The following is an 18307-nucleotide window of genomic DNA, read 5'->3' as shown; positions in this document are numbered from 1 at the left end:
TGTTTATTTTCAATAGCAGGAAAAAAAATATTCACAACATACGTTTAACGTTCAAAATAATTGAGGTAGAATAACTTAGCATAACCAGGCCATATTACCGGTTCTTATAAAACTTGAGAATATCTATTATCGTATGGCATGCTGAGACTTAAAAATTCTCATCCAATAGCTGTGGTCATAAGTGAGAGAATCGAACTCACATACATAATTATATCCTGCGGGACTGAGTCAGAATGCAACTTTACTTGTGTTATCATTTTTCCCAGTAAATGTTTAAGAAATTACATGACCCACTAGATTATGAATGCTTAATTCACTTTTAATTTCTCAATATAGCGCAGTATCACAAACGCGGCATTCCCTATTTTAATCAGTGATTTTATAATAATACAGGATGATATATTTAATTCTAACACTGAAATATATGCGTCAAATATCGCAGCAGGACTCCCTGAGTAATAAATATTGATCTATTACTTCTTCGGTAGAATTCATTTTTTATTTTTTATATTTCATTTTCACATTTTAAATGTGGGTGTGGAGAAGAATGGAGAAGGTGAAATGGACAGTGAAGAAAACAAATGAGGAAGTACTTGGTATGGTGGGCGAAGAGAGGGGTTTGTTGGGAGAAATCCTATGGAGGCAGGAAAGGTAGATGAAGGGGGTATTGACCGGCAGTGGGATGCTGAAGACGGTAATAGAGGGGAGAATGTTAGGCAAACGAGGAAAGGGAAGGAACCGGATAGGGATGTTGGACGGGATGAAGGGAGGAAGACAGTACTCAGAGATGAAGAGGGACCGGATGTAGAGTAGGATACTGGATTTTGTGTTTTGTTAGGAGTCACAAAATATTTATTTAGTAGCTGTGTCCATCCAAAAAACTACCTTAACCGGTAGATTATCTGATAATAATAATAATAATATTTCATTTATATTTTACACATAGTGAGTTTCTAATGAGTGAGATTGACGGTATATCAACTATAGTTTCCTCGAGGCAACAGAAGTAAAAATATTTACTTGTATTATGAGACGCAGAGCTAAATAAAGGAAATTTTTAGAGGCCTTTATAAGTTCACCCGGTTAAGCACGGTGAGTAATGGGTGTGAGGAAAGGGAGAGTCCCGCTGACCCTGCACCCTCTTTAAGGCTGCAGGTAGGTTGAAAACACCCTCCGCTGCAGAGCTCCTACTAATGCGGGCAGTGGCGTGTTGCACCTGCGTATGCAATAATCGCATCTTTTGTGGTTACATCTAAATGTATGTTTCTTGTTTGCATGGTTTTGTGGGATTCAAATTGAATCGTATTCCGCTGATAGTGTACATAGATAAATTCATCACATCGGCACATGCCATAGAGGTAATCTAATGCTAAATCTAATCTAATAGCAAAAGCGATTAGTGCTTTTGCCAGAAAAAAAAGTAGGTAGAGGAAAAAAACACAGTTTCAAGCCGTCCTGAAATGATGCCTAAAGCGTAGAAAACCGAATACAGATATCTGCATACAGAATATTTGAAAAATAACTACACTAAACGCAAGTTTCCCAGAAGACAAAAATATGTCCCTTAGTACCACTCAAATAAAATCACTTTCATCCTATACATTAATATTCATGAATCCTGCTCAAAATATTACAGATATTTGCAAAAATTCCAGGTTCTTAACTCATGGTCCGAGGAAGTTGAACGGAGAGATCTTCGAAGTTCCCAAAAGCGCGTTTGACCCACAAGTTATTAATGTAATGCATAAAGGAACTGGCCCCCCTACCCTGATGCGTGAATTTCACACGCTCTCGGGCTTAGTACTGGGTGAACTCTACCATCACCTACCAAACCGACCTTTGGGTTGATTACTGTGTTTATGGTTTATATGTAGGTACACATTACCAAGTAGGTGTACTTACTAATATGTACCCAATTATTACTTTTAAAGATCACAGAGTTTCAGGATGAATGACACCTGTGACAATAATTTTAAAAGTGAAATTACCTACTTCAACATTATTGGTTGAAATTACATTGCTCGTTCTTAATAATTGCCAAATTAATGGTAGTTTACTCATGCACAAATCACCTAGTTCAAAATTATAATCACAATAAAACCCAATTTTACGACCATCAACAAGTACTCCTGAGATCATCTTCGGTAAAAAGAACGAAAAGGAAGAAGATAAACTGAGTAACAGAATACCTTTGCCATGATAGTGGCAGAGACTAGGAGGCTTATGAATAAATATAAATCTCAATCCCTTTCGCTCCAGCAAGGGTCGAAGTTTCTCATCCACATACTCCTAGAATTCGAAAGATAATCTCCACCAGTTTATAAGCGGACAGGCCATTGCAGAAAAAAGAAATAATTCTCACAATACGTAAGAAGAAGGAAGAAAACTTTATGTTGGACTTGGTAGGCAGTGGTGACTCCAATTCCCCTCTCGGTCTCCCGGAAAGCGCTTCGTCAAGTTACAGACATGGACTGGGAGACTCAGATTCTCCAAGAGATTTATCTTTTCCCTTTCTCGGGAGGAACGATTTACCAACTTGGGCCCCGTGTCACAATCTCTCGTTTAAGTTGGGAATATCGTATGGATAAGATATTTCAAGTGGACAGAAATGGGTAAAATGCAAGAAAATGGTAAAATAAAATCTGCATATCGTCCCACCCCGTCAGTCCTGCCCCACTTTATAAAGACCGCGACATTTTAAGCCGCGGTATGCAGTGCAAGTGTAAGACGTGAAACTGCTGACGAGAGTCTGTCGGAAGTGTTAGGATATTTTCAGAGACCCAGGAAACATGACTTCCTAATCACATAAAACTGTCAGAAACCGCAAACAGTAATGGCGATAGTCATAAAACGATATTATCGAAAATATACAGTTTTGAGAAGTAATTCTGGTGTCCATATGTAAACATGTTCTCAAAGAAGGTACAAAAATAAACATTCTAGCTGTATCTTCTGTAGTAAAACCTCATTACTCGTCTCAGCATAGTGACTAAATGAGAACATTTACCTAAACATTTTTTGGATATTTGAACCCAAATAAATAATTATCTGGTAATTAGAATGGCAACTTAAGTCAACTAGGTGTAAAGGCAAAAGTAATAATTATAAATCACCTAATGTTTCTCACCACATACGATTTTCAATATTATTGTAAAAACGGAGAAGGTGGGAGAATGACAAGTAAACCGGATAAGAGAATCGCAAGTTACGTTATTTTTAATTCCAAAAGGGATAAGAGCACCTCAACCTTCCGTTACATCGAGCATTTGAATATAGTCGGCAATTAAACAGCAAGCACGACTTGAAACCGATAACGACTCCCCTAGAATTGTGACACTACTGTCATAATAGTGGTGGGTGAATGTCAATGAAAAGTTGCTCTTTTTTTACACGATCCAATTCTTAAATTACAGTCGATGGCTTTCTAGCAATTCAGGAAATGTTTCTTTCGAGGAGAGTTTTCCGCAACGAGATGAAGAGTTTTCAATCAATAGACATAGAAACTCGATATTACACATCACAAAAAATTTACCCATTCCTGCATACTGCTTCGGAAATATTTCCAAAAGCATGACTTAACAATGCTTCACGAGGCGAATAAAATACATCGTACAACCTTGTCCAATGTACTTAAAAACTCAACTACGCGCTCAGTAGATTTGCAAACTTCTAAAAAAAATTCTGTGATAGTTTTAATTCTGGTCAGAAGCTAATCGGAGAGCATGAAGAAATAACAGTGGTTCACGTATTTCACACTTTTAAATATTCATACACGGATTCTTACAAATTTAGTCGCAAATGTGTAAATTTGAGAATACCGTAGGTACATAGGATGTTGAATTTGTTGATTAAGAACTTCAAAGTAGCAACAAAAAAAAGATTTTTTGAGGAAAAATGCTTCTTTCTCTGACTCAAAATATTTGCAACCGTTGGGTTTCCAGCCTTTTCAGAATATTCACTTTAACTGGGTCGGGTTTTCTGCATGTTACAGTACGTCTGAACAAAATTTTAGCACCACTAAGTTGAATCCGTGGCTGCCTTGTCTACACTGGCCATTTCAATATCACTTTAAATGTCTCCGGTTTTACAGTAGATGACATTTAAATAGAGGATCCATTTAAATTGACGGAGAAACAAATCGTACTCACTATTTTCAACGATAGGGCTGACGTTCGTTTTTGCAAAGACGTTCTTCGTTGCTCCTCGTGGTTATTAGATATTGAAGTGGGCCCAAAAGGGAGAATCGTTACAAAGGGCACAAACAGAGGTGCTACTTAGATTGATTTCATTGAAATAAAATAATTTAGGAGGAAAAGTTATGAGTATAAGATAAAAAACTTGATGGAAAAAATATACCGGTCAACAATTTTGCGAAGTGCGTTAAAGCTATGGATAACTAATTGATTCTAAGTAAAAAAGTTTTAATTTTTTTCAAAAATGGTAGATGCTATAGGACTCAACTAGGGGTGCACTTGATGACTTTCAGTTTTATAAAATGTATTCCTGATGTTGGCCGAAGAAAGCAATTACACTTAAACATACGCTACAATAAACCGTTCATATGCATAGTACTACATTGTCATTCCGATCACTAATATTTGAAAAGAACACTTGAATATTAGGCATCTTATATACATATAGTTTGGAGTTGTAGTCCGCCTTCGTATGTTTTATATTATTTAAGAATCACGTTGCAATTAGGCGATTTTCCTGGTGGCAACGGTCAAGTTTGGTCAAAGATAACTCTTACAACGAAAATTACATGCATACACGCACTAGAAAAACAGATAAGAGACAAAATATTCTTACAGACAATGACACTTCCACATCACATACAAACAAACTTCCACATCACATACAAAATGCCGTCCATATCACATATAAAATGCCATCCACATCACATAGAAACAATATTTTAATAACTACAATGAAGTTTATCACCCAGTGGCTGCTTTACATTTATACTTAAAACGTCTAAAATTGGATGGAAAGGGCTCAAATAAACCTCCAGGCAGCTGGTTCTAATCAATAATAGTTCTATTTAAAAAGAGTATTTTTTCTTATTTGCTTTTTCCGTCCTTTTTTTATTTTGAAACTATGGTCGTTTTTTCCCTTAAAGTTAGGCTTTTCTATCTCTTTCCATAAATCTTCCCACGCTTCGTCCTTTTTAACAATTCTATACATCGCGCCTAACCTACTCCTTTTTCTTCTATTTTTCAAACTCTCCCATTCCAGTATATTTAACATTTCTGTGAAACTATCAGTTCTTTTGTACCTTCCGAGTACATATCTTGCCGCCTTTCTTTGAACTTTTTCTACCTTTTTAATATGTCCCACTTCATATGGATCCCATACTATGGAGGAGTATTCTAGGATAGGGATAACCAGTACCTTGTATGATTTTTGTTTTGTGGCTACGCTACTTCCTTTTAAATTTCCCAGTACCCAATGCAATACTTTAAATGCCTTCCGTGTCAAATTATCTACTTGGACTCCCCACCCAAGATCCCTAGTTAAGTAAATGCCTAAATATTTGCATTGACTGCTACATGGGATTCTTTCTCCAAAGAGGGTGTAAATTTTGTAGTAAATTTGTTATGTATGAAGAATAAAATATCTCGCGAAAATATAAGCCGTTTCTTTGTACACATTTACTGGAAACCTCTCCAGTAATACGTTGATATCCACTTTTGTAAAATAAGCAATAAAACCTCTAATTATTTTTGAGAACCTCCGAGTGTATCACTACGTGTTGTACTGAGTTATGCATTGAAATTTCAAAAGTTTAAACAGAAGCAAATTAGGACCAGTAAATTTTCACACACATAATTTGAAATATCTAGATTCATAAAGGAATTAGTGAAGATACAATGACCCATCCATGCATTTTACATCATGATGGCTATCATCGCAATTGCGTAAGAATAGGCGTCTATTTTTTTACTTGAAAAATTGATGCTATTACGAGAGTTGTTTCCTCATTCATAGGTGCAAGTCACACTTAATTACCGGAACAAAAAACTAAACGTATCAAACTGGCGAAGCGGATAATGTACCGACTTTTTACGACAAAGCCTAATAAGGGTTTCGGTTCCACCGGAGAAAGAACTTAAAATTTGCACACAAACCGACCGAGTAGACTGCCTGTCGCACTCGTATACTGTAGATTAATGCCTCTCACGTTTTTTTACGGCTCTCCTTTGGTCACCAGAGCAAGTATCATTAAAATGTAAATATCATTCTGGCCTTTTTCCTTTGGCCTAATGGTTGGAGAAGAGGATTACACAGAATTTATCATAAAGGGCACTATAATATACACTTCGATGAAAACACTCCGTTTTCCTTTCCTTTGTTTATCCTTTAAGATTTTCACCGGTAGCTCAACCGTGCATTTTACGGTAGTGTAAATCGGTGCATCCTCCAAAAATACGCTCATGTTCTCTATCAAATTAGAAAGGAAGCAATTTACAAAAAATAAAAATCGAGCCTAGAAAAATGTCACATGTGTAGATCTGCATTACATCTTTCCCTGAACCGGACTGTCATTTTATCACAGGGAAATATTTATGTTTTGAAGATTAACTAACCGCGTATTTGAATAGGCTTTGGGAGAGCGGATAAACTAATATTTGAGAGGGCGGCTGATAGCCTTCTTGGCCCAGTGTAATCCAAGTACCTGGATAGGAAGAGAAAACTACTGCCTCATTAGGCTGTCTTAATAAATATTATAATAAGACAAATGCACATTGAAGACCCTCATGTTTCAAACAAAACATGCACTCCAGTTTTGGCATGAAGTTTACTGGCCACTACCCTCAACCATTTTCCGTGTAAATTAGCTAACGAATCAAATTTACTTACAGAAATGTTCAATAGTCACACATCATCTTACCAGTCAACATGCTCCGCTTTTCCCGCGTTCCCCACGGAATTCTAGTCTAACGTTCTTAATTCCTTCGCTAAAAGAAATTTATCTCGGTTTAAGATCCAAGAGGTGGCGAGGAGGGCATGCCCGCATGCCTGTAAAACGGGAAAAGCAGCAGGAAAGAGACTCACCATAATGGTTGTGAGATGCGAAAGGGAATGTGGTAAGATGGTGAATGGATAAAGAGATCGCGTTACGAAAAAAGAAATGAAAGTGGAGAAAGGAAGAGGAAAGAAGGAATTGACATTCTTCCATGATATGTCTAACACCTTCACCCATAAAAATAATGTTATACATAGGATATGGAAACTGAACTGAACAGCTGACCGCATTCCAGTGAAAGCCACAACGAATATGGTGAATATTTTTTCATCATCGGAATTTTACTTGACTGACTTTTGGACCAGTAGTTAGTTATCAAGAGGTTATCAGAGGTTACCAGAACTTTGAATCACCTATCTGCAGGGCTATCAAGTAATCACATTATGAATAATCATTCTAAGAAAACTGATTATTCCATTTTTGCAGTAAGAATGTTTGCTTACATAACATCTACTTCGCTAATTACGAATATAAACCCAAAACTACAAATGACTAAGTTGTATGCTAATTAGTAACCCAAATTTTAAATGGGTCTTCATGAAGTACAACATGATTTTGCTAAACTTGAACATAAATTTAAACGCTTGTTTTCATTTGCAGGAATAATTATGGCAGCACAGAAAGTTTGCGTGATGATATATTGGGAACATTAACAGAGAGAAAATTCTTTGGCGTAGAAATAATCGACTTTTTTATACGATGCAATAAAAAGGAACTGCTTGAAGCAATATTATACTTGGATATCATCCAATTGTATTTTCTACGAAATAATAAAAACATTATTAAATATTTTTAAACTTTACTGAATTTCTTTAGAACTTAAATCGAAGAAGAATTACAGTCCACTTGACTGCTGCCTAACACATATCTTGCTGAACATATTAGTTTCAGACTTAATTTTGTAGAATTCCTTCATGATGAGGGTAGAAAAAGAAACTTTGCACTTCCACATAAAGATTTAATACTTCACACGACCATGGTTTCGATGATGCGCAACATCAAAACCATGGTCGAGTGAAGTATTAAATCTTTATGTGGAAGTGCAAAGTTTCTTTTTCTACCCTTACAACGTATCTTGCCGCTTAATGTGCGTTTTAAAATTTGCTTAAGTTGAAATTCATGTCTTTCCACCCTGAATATTGAGTTTCATCAAGTTTCGACTAAGACGTAACTTAGTCATAAAAAGCAATCAGTAATCTGGTTAACAAAAATTAATTTTTACATGTAATCAATTTCACAGTACGATGAAAGTACAAAACTTTAATCACTATTACTTCATTGATAGCCTTAAAATTAATCAGTGGCTGTATAAATTTGTACAGTAATATTTAAAGTCCTGCTTAGCGAAAACTAAAGAATGATAAAAATAAAATAACAACCGTGATAGGTCGCCAATAGCTAAGAACTCCGACACGACCAGAAACATCTAAGTCACGTCCACCCTGCCCTTCAATCAGTCCCTCCAGGAACCGACATCAATTAATCAGGACTACCCGTATGACAATACATCGGTTTTATCGCAATTCACAACCAAATGAGTACTGCATAAGACATTCACAAAAATCCAAAAACAAATAGGGTAAGGAGCTGAACGAAAAAGTTGCGAAAAACATATCCTAATAAGATTCCTACTCGCGATATTACAAGGGCATCATATTGAAAATACGTACAAAATAGAGATATAGTAGACCCCAAAGCAAACTTTCAATTTATTCCAGGTAGAACTTTCGGTGCTGACCGGAAGGATTCGAACCCTCTATCCGGATTCTGAACCCATCCAGAATTTTCAGCGCGTTTAGACCGTCTCCGTGTGATTTTCTTAGTAGTAGATCCTTCTAGGAAACTTACGGCGGAACACGGAAAGGAAATGGGCACCCTACTCCAAGAATGTGAATTTCACGCGTTCTGCAGCTTAGAACCAGTACACTCTACACTCTACATTTCTACACTCGCTGAGAAAACCAACCTAAAGTATTTGATGGAGGATGAAAATTTAACGTATCACAGCGGGAAATTTCATCAAGAAAAGAGGGAACTCGAAATTCGTAGAGAGTCCTTGCACAGGGTTCAACTCAACTAACAGTAACTGTCCCCTTCCGAATCTCCACAAAGCCTACTCCCCGGAACACCTACCGCGAAACGCCGGAGAAATCGACCGACCCACCCCTATCGCCACTCCTCTTCAGATTTCACCATGTTGAAGGACTTGGAGGTTGGATGGGGATGTCAAGACCGGAGACCATAAAGGAGAGCCATAGAGGAGAACCCGCACTGGCGCTCTCCCCCGACCGCGGAAAAGCGAATGCACTCCTCTCTCATCTCCTTACCAACCCCGTACACCTGCGAGGATCTGGGGAGAAGTGTCTTTAGGTCAGCTCACCCCCCATCGCGTCCCCCGCCCCTTTTTACAATATATAAGCACCACCCGACTCCGATCTCGTCACCAAACGCCTCTAAGTCGACAGTTGGACAACGCCCCGCCCTCCGACAGCACCCCGCAGGACATGATGAGGACTTTGGTGAGTTCCGCCTCCATCCCCCAGTTTGTCATATCCTACATCCCCTACAAAACCAACGGTATTAGACCCTCATAAGGTTTTATTCCGTCCGTTCACACTTAAAGAAGTGAATTTGATAGTTTCAGGGCACGATTAGATGTATAACGTGGTCTAGTCGGCTGAAATCATGAAAAGTACAGATGTAATGCGATATTTTACATCGAATTCTTGGGAAAAAGTAAATTGACCATAAACATGAATGAGGCTAGGGATTCCTGGTGTAATCCCGAATTTAGTAATAATGTAGTTGTCATAGAAATGTGATCTTGTCTCTCCGCATCCACCGCGAATGTTACCCTGTAAGAGGGGATTACTTTTTCAGTATTGTAGTTGCCTCCATAATCTTTAAAAGCAGCACAGATTACAACAGCAATTTAATAGGGCAACACCTCGTCATCGACCTTAGCTATTATGCCCCAGCTACGTATTTGAGATTTCTGCCCTATTTCACCATGGACCTGGCTGGCGTTTGCAAATCAAAACACGTGATGAAAAAAACGCCAAAATCGTGAAGCGAAACGCTTACCACTTAACGCACTTACATAATTTCCGGCGCAAAATAAGTTAAAACCTCTTTTTTAATTCGAAATACAAGCTAGGACTTTCCAGAAATTTTCCAAGCCATCCCCAATATTTTCCTGCACTTGCTGAGGAGAACAGCGTACGCACCCTCAACACCCATGATTTTTTACGTTAGAAAACTCTGAGCTAGCTGAAGCAAAACAAATATAGCAGCACAGCAATATTGGATAGAATTATTGAAAATAACCCCACGATGGATGTGTTGAACATGCTGCACACTTTTTGCCTAACAAAGAAATAGCAAAGTAAATTAATATTTTAATTTCTACCTACGAATGAAAAAAAATATTTCATAGCCAATTTGAAAACTGCTTATATGACCGCGAGTACTACAAGTAGTTTTGTCGTATTCTGTGAAGTTTCATAAGAGAAGTTAACCCATTTTAACCGTTAATGGAAAATAGATTGCTTCAACTGCTTAATTCTCTATCATGCATGTCTTTTCTTGGATATTTAAAAACATTTACCCCAGTTTATAACAAAATAATTTTACTAAACTACGTCCTCCTTTATTTACGAGACTTGTAGATATTTTGTCCCGGTATTCTCAAATTCTCTGCATTAAAGTTAACCTTAGTGCCCTTTACTTTCTTTGATAGTTCATTAGGCTTGATCTCTTCGTTAATGAAAAATACCATCCTTAAACAACGATTAAATATTTTCCCACTGAAACAATTTTACAAATCTAGTAACTATTCAATGACTGCATTAAACTCCTTTCTCCGATGACTTACAGACCATCATTGTCTTTTAAACTTGATTGGGGCACGTATTGAAACTGCTACGTTTCAAATGAGAGCATAATAGCCAACGGGAAAGAGATTTTATTACAGGCCTGAGGGTCTCGGGTTCCATTCCTAGGTGGTTTCCTTGAGCAATTCCATCTAAACTTAAAGCGGTGAAATTTCCTGGATCGCAAAACTCAAAGAGGGACACTTCAAGTGGTACAGGAAAAGGAGCTGCTCCCACGTGCCCTTAATATGTACGATTGAAGGCTTAATACATTATGACTTCTACCCTCGCCTATCGAAACCAATCTTCGAGTTAATTTAACTCATAAACATGAAATGGAATCACCACGTGCAGTAATGGTGATTGCGTCCAACTTCAGCCCGAACCAAAAACTATTGCTTAATGCTATGTTCATTGATTAAGCCTCTCATTTTACACCACAATCCAATATACGGTCCAAAAATTTCAGGAATGAAACTAAATCGTTATGTGGTGCCTGCTTGAGCTTGACCTCTCTGGAGTATCATAAACGTGAACCCATACGCTGAATAGTATCTTACATTAGCGGTAGAATACCAAACGTTACTCGTTCTACTTGCAAGAGGGGGGTCCCGGGTACTAATGCTGGAAGACGCCCATAGACATCCCCTTCTAGAAAGCCAAGTGGCGATATTTTCTGGTAACTGGGAACTAAGTCAGTGAGAAACCAAATATAAGCACAAAGATAGGCACTGCTCAACCCCTACCTGAAAGCGTGGCAAGCCTTCAAGTTTGATTCGGGATGAGCTCTATCCTCACCCACCAAAACCAACATCGGGGTGGAAAATTGCATAAAACACAAAGGGAAACTGATCTCTTATTGAGTGACCTTGAAATCTAATACACAATGCCGTGGTCCTCTTAAGAGCTCAGAACTTCCAACACAGCTATTAGCATTAACATCACTTGTATTACACTTTCATAATTCAGTTTCACTTGCGTTCTAACGACTTCAAACCATTGAAAAAAGTTATTCTCCTCCTTCCGCTTGCCCAACATTCATATTGATGTATTCCACTCTTTCACCATACCACTTTTTCCATATTTGTCAGCCTCCTTCGACCCAACAGATGCATATTTTCTTTCCAAGCCAAAATTAGCGCCAAATATTCCACATTCTTTCCTCAAAAATTAAGCGTCGGAACAACACCCTTAAATAGATACTCTTCGTCAAAGTCTGAAGACCTTGATATTAGTCACCAACGAATTCGCTCTTTTCAAATCCTTCCCCTACCTTACCTGTATTAGTATTTTTGTTCCCTAACTACTACATCAGTGCTTATATTTTAATACGAGTGTTCTTCCTGCATCGTGAGCAATGTGATCGACTTCTAAACAGGACTAGTTGGTCTTTTTTAGGAATTATCCCCACCGTAAAATAACTTCACTATCATTAGGAAGCATTAAAATCTTTAGGTATACCTCCACATTTCATTGAAGACGTGATTTAATAACCAACGATTAGAAAGGATTTTAATTTTTCATTATGAACGGGGAAAGCTTCTACCGAGTGACGTATGATACCATTTCTTATGAACGTAGGTTTTAACTGGAATTATACTTTGAACTTTTAACGGTCACCACAATACCACTTCGCTCCATCTTTTAACACTTTGGCACGTAACTTATTACTGAGCAAAACTTAATAGCTATATTATTCAGGCGATACTTGCCTGTCGATGGGAAAGGTCTTGGTTTTATCGAAAACTTGGGTCTAATACTTATGCTATGCAAAAATTATTTGTCGAGAATTTTTGTCGTTTGTCATGCCAGAGTTCATATCCCATAACTTTATAGCAAAATATGTATACTGTACAACCAAGTCTGTAAAGAATGAACCTGGTACCGCCACATATAAGGTACGAGGCATATTTGAAAAGGAAGGGCCGTTTGCTTATATTTAAATATTGGCGGCTAAGAACAAAGTTTTAAGCAAACAGCGTTATCTATTGATGATTTCTGAAGTCACTGAAGTTATTGCTTCGCAACAGTTGTAATTTGCCTGTAGGCGAGTGCAGATAATAAATGTCCGTGAGAGTCGTTGTTCCCGCCAGTTGTTAAGTGCGAGCTATGATTCGATCTTTGGGTGCAAAAGGAATCATCAGCTTCCTAAATTCAGCGAGAGTTGTGCCTAGTTTATGGACCTACAGTAAAAAGTAAAGGAAAGGCTAGGCAATTGTGTCGAGACTTCAAAAATGGCCACACTAATGTGCACGATGAAGAGCGTAGTGGCAGGTCCAGTATCTAGGCCAATGAAATCGTTCAACAATTGGAATAAAAGCTGCGATCTGATCGACGATAATTGTTCTGGCTGATGAAGTTCTCTTGTAGGATGCAACGCTATTCATACGAAAAAGCTAGGGTATCACTAATTGTGTGCAAGGTGGGTACCGAAAATGCTTGCGGACCAACACAAAGAGGAAAGAATGTTGAGTGGAGGAACGTTTTTGGACCACCATCCAAAGACCAGACCTCGAACCTTGTGACTACCACGCGTAAATAATTATACAGGAAGCTAAACCTTGGGTGACAAAAATGGGGAATGACGATCGCGGATATCACGGTCATCGACATTGTACAACACGGGTGCAGGCAGGAGAGAGCAAGGTGGGGGGGGGGGGTTGCACTCCTCAGCCCATATATTGGGTATTGACCTTAAATTTTAGAGTCCCTGTTTATATTATTTACCCAGTCATTTAAAACTAGCAATAACTCATGCTGAAAGAAGCATCCAGGAAAAAGTATGTATTTCATTCCAATATTCCCCAGTATTGCAACCTACTGTTGCTCAAAGCACTGAAGATCATGAAAGAGGATTAGAATGATTAAATTTAGCAAAAAAATTTGAAAAGAGTTTAAGACTTACACTAAAAATGTTGACACATCAGCCTTTGAATTTTCTGTCAGTCAATTTGAACGGAGTGTATTCAATTTAAATTCATATTACCGCCATATGGGATTCATATGTCCGCCACAAATGGGATTCAAACACTTTAAATGGCTGTCTTGAGAGAATGTTTAGCGTAAATAAAATTCTTCATCAGAGCAACATTAGATGTGGCATGTTCCAAATTAAACTTTTATTCCAAGAACTTCACTGCATTAGCCAAATCATAGAGGATGCATAAGTGAAAAAATAATTCCATATCCATCTTTTTCATTTGTTTTACAAGAACACTAAGGGTTCCATTTTGAATATTTGGAGAAATCTATAAATCATTTCACTACAAATGTAAGATAGGCACAAGAGAGTAACATAAAATTTACCCCACCCTTAGTGCTTCAGAAAAGAAAAAAGGTAAAAGAGATGCGACATTTTTTTGCTGAGTGTGATAAACTGTGATTCTGAAAATATCCGTTAGCAAGAAAGATTTTGAAGCGCACCACTGTATAAGGCTGGATAGATCAAATGGGGACGGAGCAAAGGGTTTTCTTGAGATGAAACTAGGTCTTTTGAAAAGAGAATTAAGTGCATTTAGAATATTTAAATATGTCCCAGAAACAAAATTTTTTGTAAAATACTAATGTGTTGAGCCAGTTGCCCACCCAATTAAGTTTCGTCTGTGCCTGTTGGGAGGTAACTTGATTAGACATTTTAATTTATCTCTAATTTGGCCAAATGGTAGGCATAGTGTTAGCTATAAGGGACACAAGCAACAACTGAGGTCATCTGCGCCATTAAGGTGAGGTGGGTAATTTGGTAGAGGTAGAATTTTCAGGAGTTGGAGTATGAAAGGTGAAGAAAAAGTAGGCATTAGTTTTGAGGGATTCAAATCCAACAGTCCAATTACAACCAACATGTCAAATGTGAAAGAGTTTTACAGGTCACTCACACCCACACAAGGAACTTTAATTTTTTTATATTGATAATAAATAATTTTTGAGCTTACACAAAAAAAATATAATTCAATCTGAAAATTCACTAAAAGCTACTTTAATAATAGTGAAAAAATTCAACCATGAATTATTTTTGTCATGGTACATTTGCATTTTCATTCAGAATATCTAATTAAATTGCAGTCTAAGTCAACTTAGCCACCCCTAGTTTAATTGATCATATTGCTAAGAAAAATTGAGCTCCTGAATTGCTTCAAGAAAAATATTTACTAATAGAACCAAGTTTCAGAATGACTTTTTATGCAGATGTATTAAAATCGCAGTCATTCGATATAATTCTATCCCGGATTTTATCCACATTAAGTATTCATAAAAACACACTAGTTTTTCCAGCATTCCAGTTCAATTCTCCAGTGAAGTTGCAGGCTGTAATGCTAGTGGAACTGTTGCATTTTTATCAATGGTATACACAAATCAAATTTCATATTAAAGCATATGCATCAGTACAAACCTTTGGGAGCCTTCACAAATGAAATCAATCATAGGATTTTAATTATGTAAAAACCAACAAAATAAGACAATTGGCAAACCTAAATTTAACCACAACAATTCCCTGGGAACACACAATTTTCCAGTTTTACTAAGTTCAAATATAGCACTTGCATTCCAATATTGCATTATTAAATTAAAGTGCATGCACTAACACTATCTAGGCATTAGGCATAATGCTCAATGAACAACCCTTAAAATTTAGACGTAGAACCTTGCATTACATGACACTGATAGCACTTCCCTGCAAAAATGAATTTGGAAACAAAGTTACGGAAGGAGATAACAGTGAAATTTTGCTCCTATTTAGGTTATCCTAGCTGCACTGCTGGCCATAGTGGCTTATGCAGCATGTGTGGAGGTATCTGAGGAACCTAAACCCACAGCAGAAACAGCAGCATCAACACTCCCTGAAGCCAATAACAAGGAAAAGCGAGGCATTTTTGGACATTACTATGGAGGCTACTACCCACACTATGGCAACTACTTCCATGGTTATGGTGGATACCCTCATTTTGGAGGGTATTACCCTCACTATGGAGGCTACTATCCCCACTACAGAGGTTATGGATACCATCCATATGGTTTCTTCCACCACTAGAAGATAAACACTTTCAGCATTTACAACACTGAGAAAGGTACATATAAAAAAATTACGAAACTGTGCTTATTTCATTAACGACTCCTTGTATAATTCTGTTAAGGAAAGCTTTTATAAATTGTAGTATGTTCACATGCTAGAATAGCATAGGTGTTTTACCATATGGAAGAATATGTGCACAATAGAATGTAGTTTTAGTGCACATTAGACACTTTATGAGCAGCATTTAGCAAACATTAAATGGTCAGGAGTGGATTAAATGTACCAATTTCTACATGAAGGACAAGCATGATTACTCAAATAATAAAATCACGCTTGTAAGTGCCATGTATTTATGATTAAGAATGGAGATTGCTAACTGACACCATAAAAAGTCCAGAACCTCCGTTCTCGTGCCACTCGAGAAGTAAAGGCAATCAAGAAACTTTCATTTAGAAAACTGGCTAACTGATATGTCTCATATTAAAAGTATGCATCATGGTCAAAATACCAAATAATGTAAAAAATGCTCAGTCCAAAAATTATTTATTTGGTTATTGCCATTAATGTAATATCTTTTCACAGACACACTCAAAATTCTTTCCCTTGTAATGTATTCGCGAAATATGGTCAATTTAAGAGGAAATCAGTTCTTCAGGGATTAATCAGAGATAATTCAAGTTACATTAAAAAAGAAGAAATACAACTCAAAAAATTTAGTCAAAACTGATATTTCTAGGAAGAGTTTTTAATGGAAAACATTAACCTTGAATTTAAAGGTTATTTTGCATGCGATAGATTTTTTAACAACCTGCACAACACAATGGGTTTCATTTTGGCTCACAGATAAGGAAAAAATCAATTTTAATTCTGAAAAAATGCTCTTTTCATAATCAAGAAGTTAATTCCACAAGATATGAACAATCTCATGATAAATTAGGATTTTAGGAACTAACTTAATTCAAGAAACAATTTAAAAAATTAAGTTAAAAAATTCAAATGTTTTGGTATGGTGTGTATCACTTCCACTAATCCAAACTAATAAATTATCTGAATTGACTTACTTGCAATTATTAACACTGGACTGCTGGCAGAGTTGGCATCACACACATTGGTAAATATGACCCATAATTGTATGCACGGAATGGAGGATAGTTACCTAATTTCTATCAACTCTTCTATGATAAATCCTGCATAAAATAATTACAATTCATTTTTCCGATTTCACAATTTTTTTAAATGTATAAAAAATTCTTTTAAGTTACCAAAATTTGAAACATATTTAAATTTGCAATATCCAATTATGAAAACAGTACCTTTATTAGTTTTACCTATGCCCAGTTATAGAAAATTAAAATTTGAAGAGTTTTACTTGCATCAAAAAATGCTGCATAAATTTGACAATGTAACACAAAATAACAGATAGCTTAGTCTTAACAACTGAATTAAAAATCCAACGTGTAACAAAATTTAAATATTGAAACCAGTTTTCATTAAGCTTGTACTTGCCTTCTTTCATCTTCATATATAAGAAGTTTTTGTCCATCACACATATTTTTCAAATATTTAGTCCCTTGACTGAAGTCATATTAGCATCAGAAGTATTGAAAAGAGTTTTAATCTGAAAAGGGTTCTATTCAGCTGCCAAACTAATGTGGCCAGCCCTTTTTATCCACTTTTCACCATTAATGAAACCACACATTTTCATATGATTCTCTAATCATGTTTCTTTCAGCTTTGTCATATCTGATAGTATTTCTTCCTTCTCTGCCTATTTCTAAAATGACACTGTAATTGAAAATAATCAATCAACTCAAGAGCTTTCAGTTAATAAGTGTCATTAAAAAAATTAAAATGATAATTTTTCTCAAGATATCCAGTTATTCACCCATACAATATTTAAAACAATTTCTTATGATGGTAAAAAGGCACAAGGTGGTGTGTCACAAAGGGGTGAATGTAATAAGAAATACTTTGCAAGTACCTAGAATAAAATCCTACATGTGTATTTTCCGAGGAAAGACCTTTGTTAATTTGTCCTTCTTTTGAATATTTATTAATAGGTTTCAGCTGGATCAAACCTGAAGGCTACAATCGGTCAACAATATGAAAAATGACTGGCTTCTATTATACACTGTAACCCCTGATTTTTTTTATAACTACATGATAAAATAAAAGCATTCATTGAATATATTCATTAGCATAATATTTTAAAACCTATTTTTGGATAAATCTAAGTTACAGCTAAGGTATGCATTCCTTATTCTGCAACCCATGATTATGACTTCAGCTGCAGCTCCAAGCAAAAATTCAACCTGAGTTGGCATCTAAACTTAGTATTTCAAGCCATGACATATTACTACACCACAAATAACAGCAATTCCAATTAAAATTTCATTACAT

General features: G+C 36.5%; 1 long non-coding RNA gene across 1 annotated transcript; it reads left to right on the top strand.

Annotated features, from left to right (window-relative positions):
- The first annotated feature begins 9480 nt into the window (after window positions 1-9480).
- On the top strand, window positions 9481-18076 carry LOC139688042 (uncharacterized). The gene is made up of 3 exons (XR_011700721.1): window positions 9481-9546; window positions 15635-15962; window positions 17968-18076. It is a non-coding gene; the product is annotated as an uncharacterized lncRNA (long non-coding RNA).
- Window positions 18077-18307: the final 231 nt, after the last annotated feature.

This window comes from Hetaerina americana, unplaced genomic scaffold, assembly GCF_022747635.1.
Source record: "Hetaerina americana unplaced genomic scaffold, ioHetAmer1.1.p SCAF_2, whole genome shotgun sequence".
NCBI lineage: Eukaryota > Metazoa > Arthropoda > Insecta > Odonata > Calopterygidae > Hetaerina > Hetaerina americana.
Note: the sequence above shows the minus strand (reverse complement) of the source record. Positions and strands in the feature narration are given on the sequence as shown.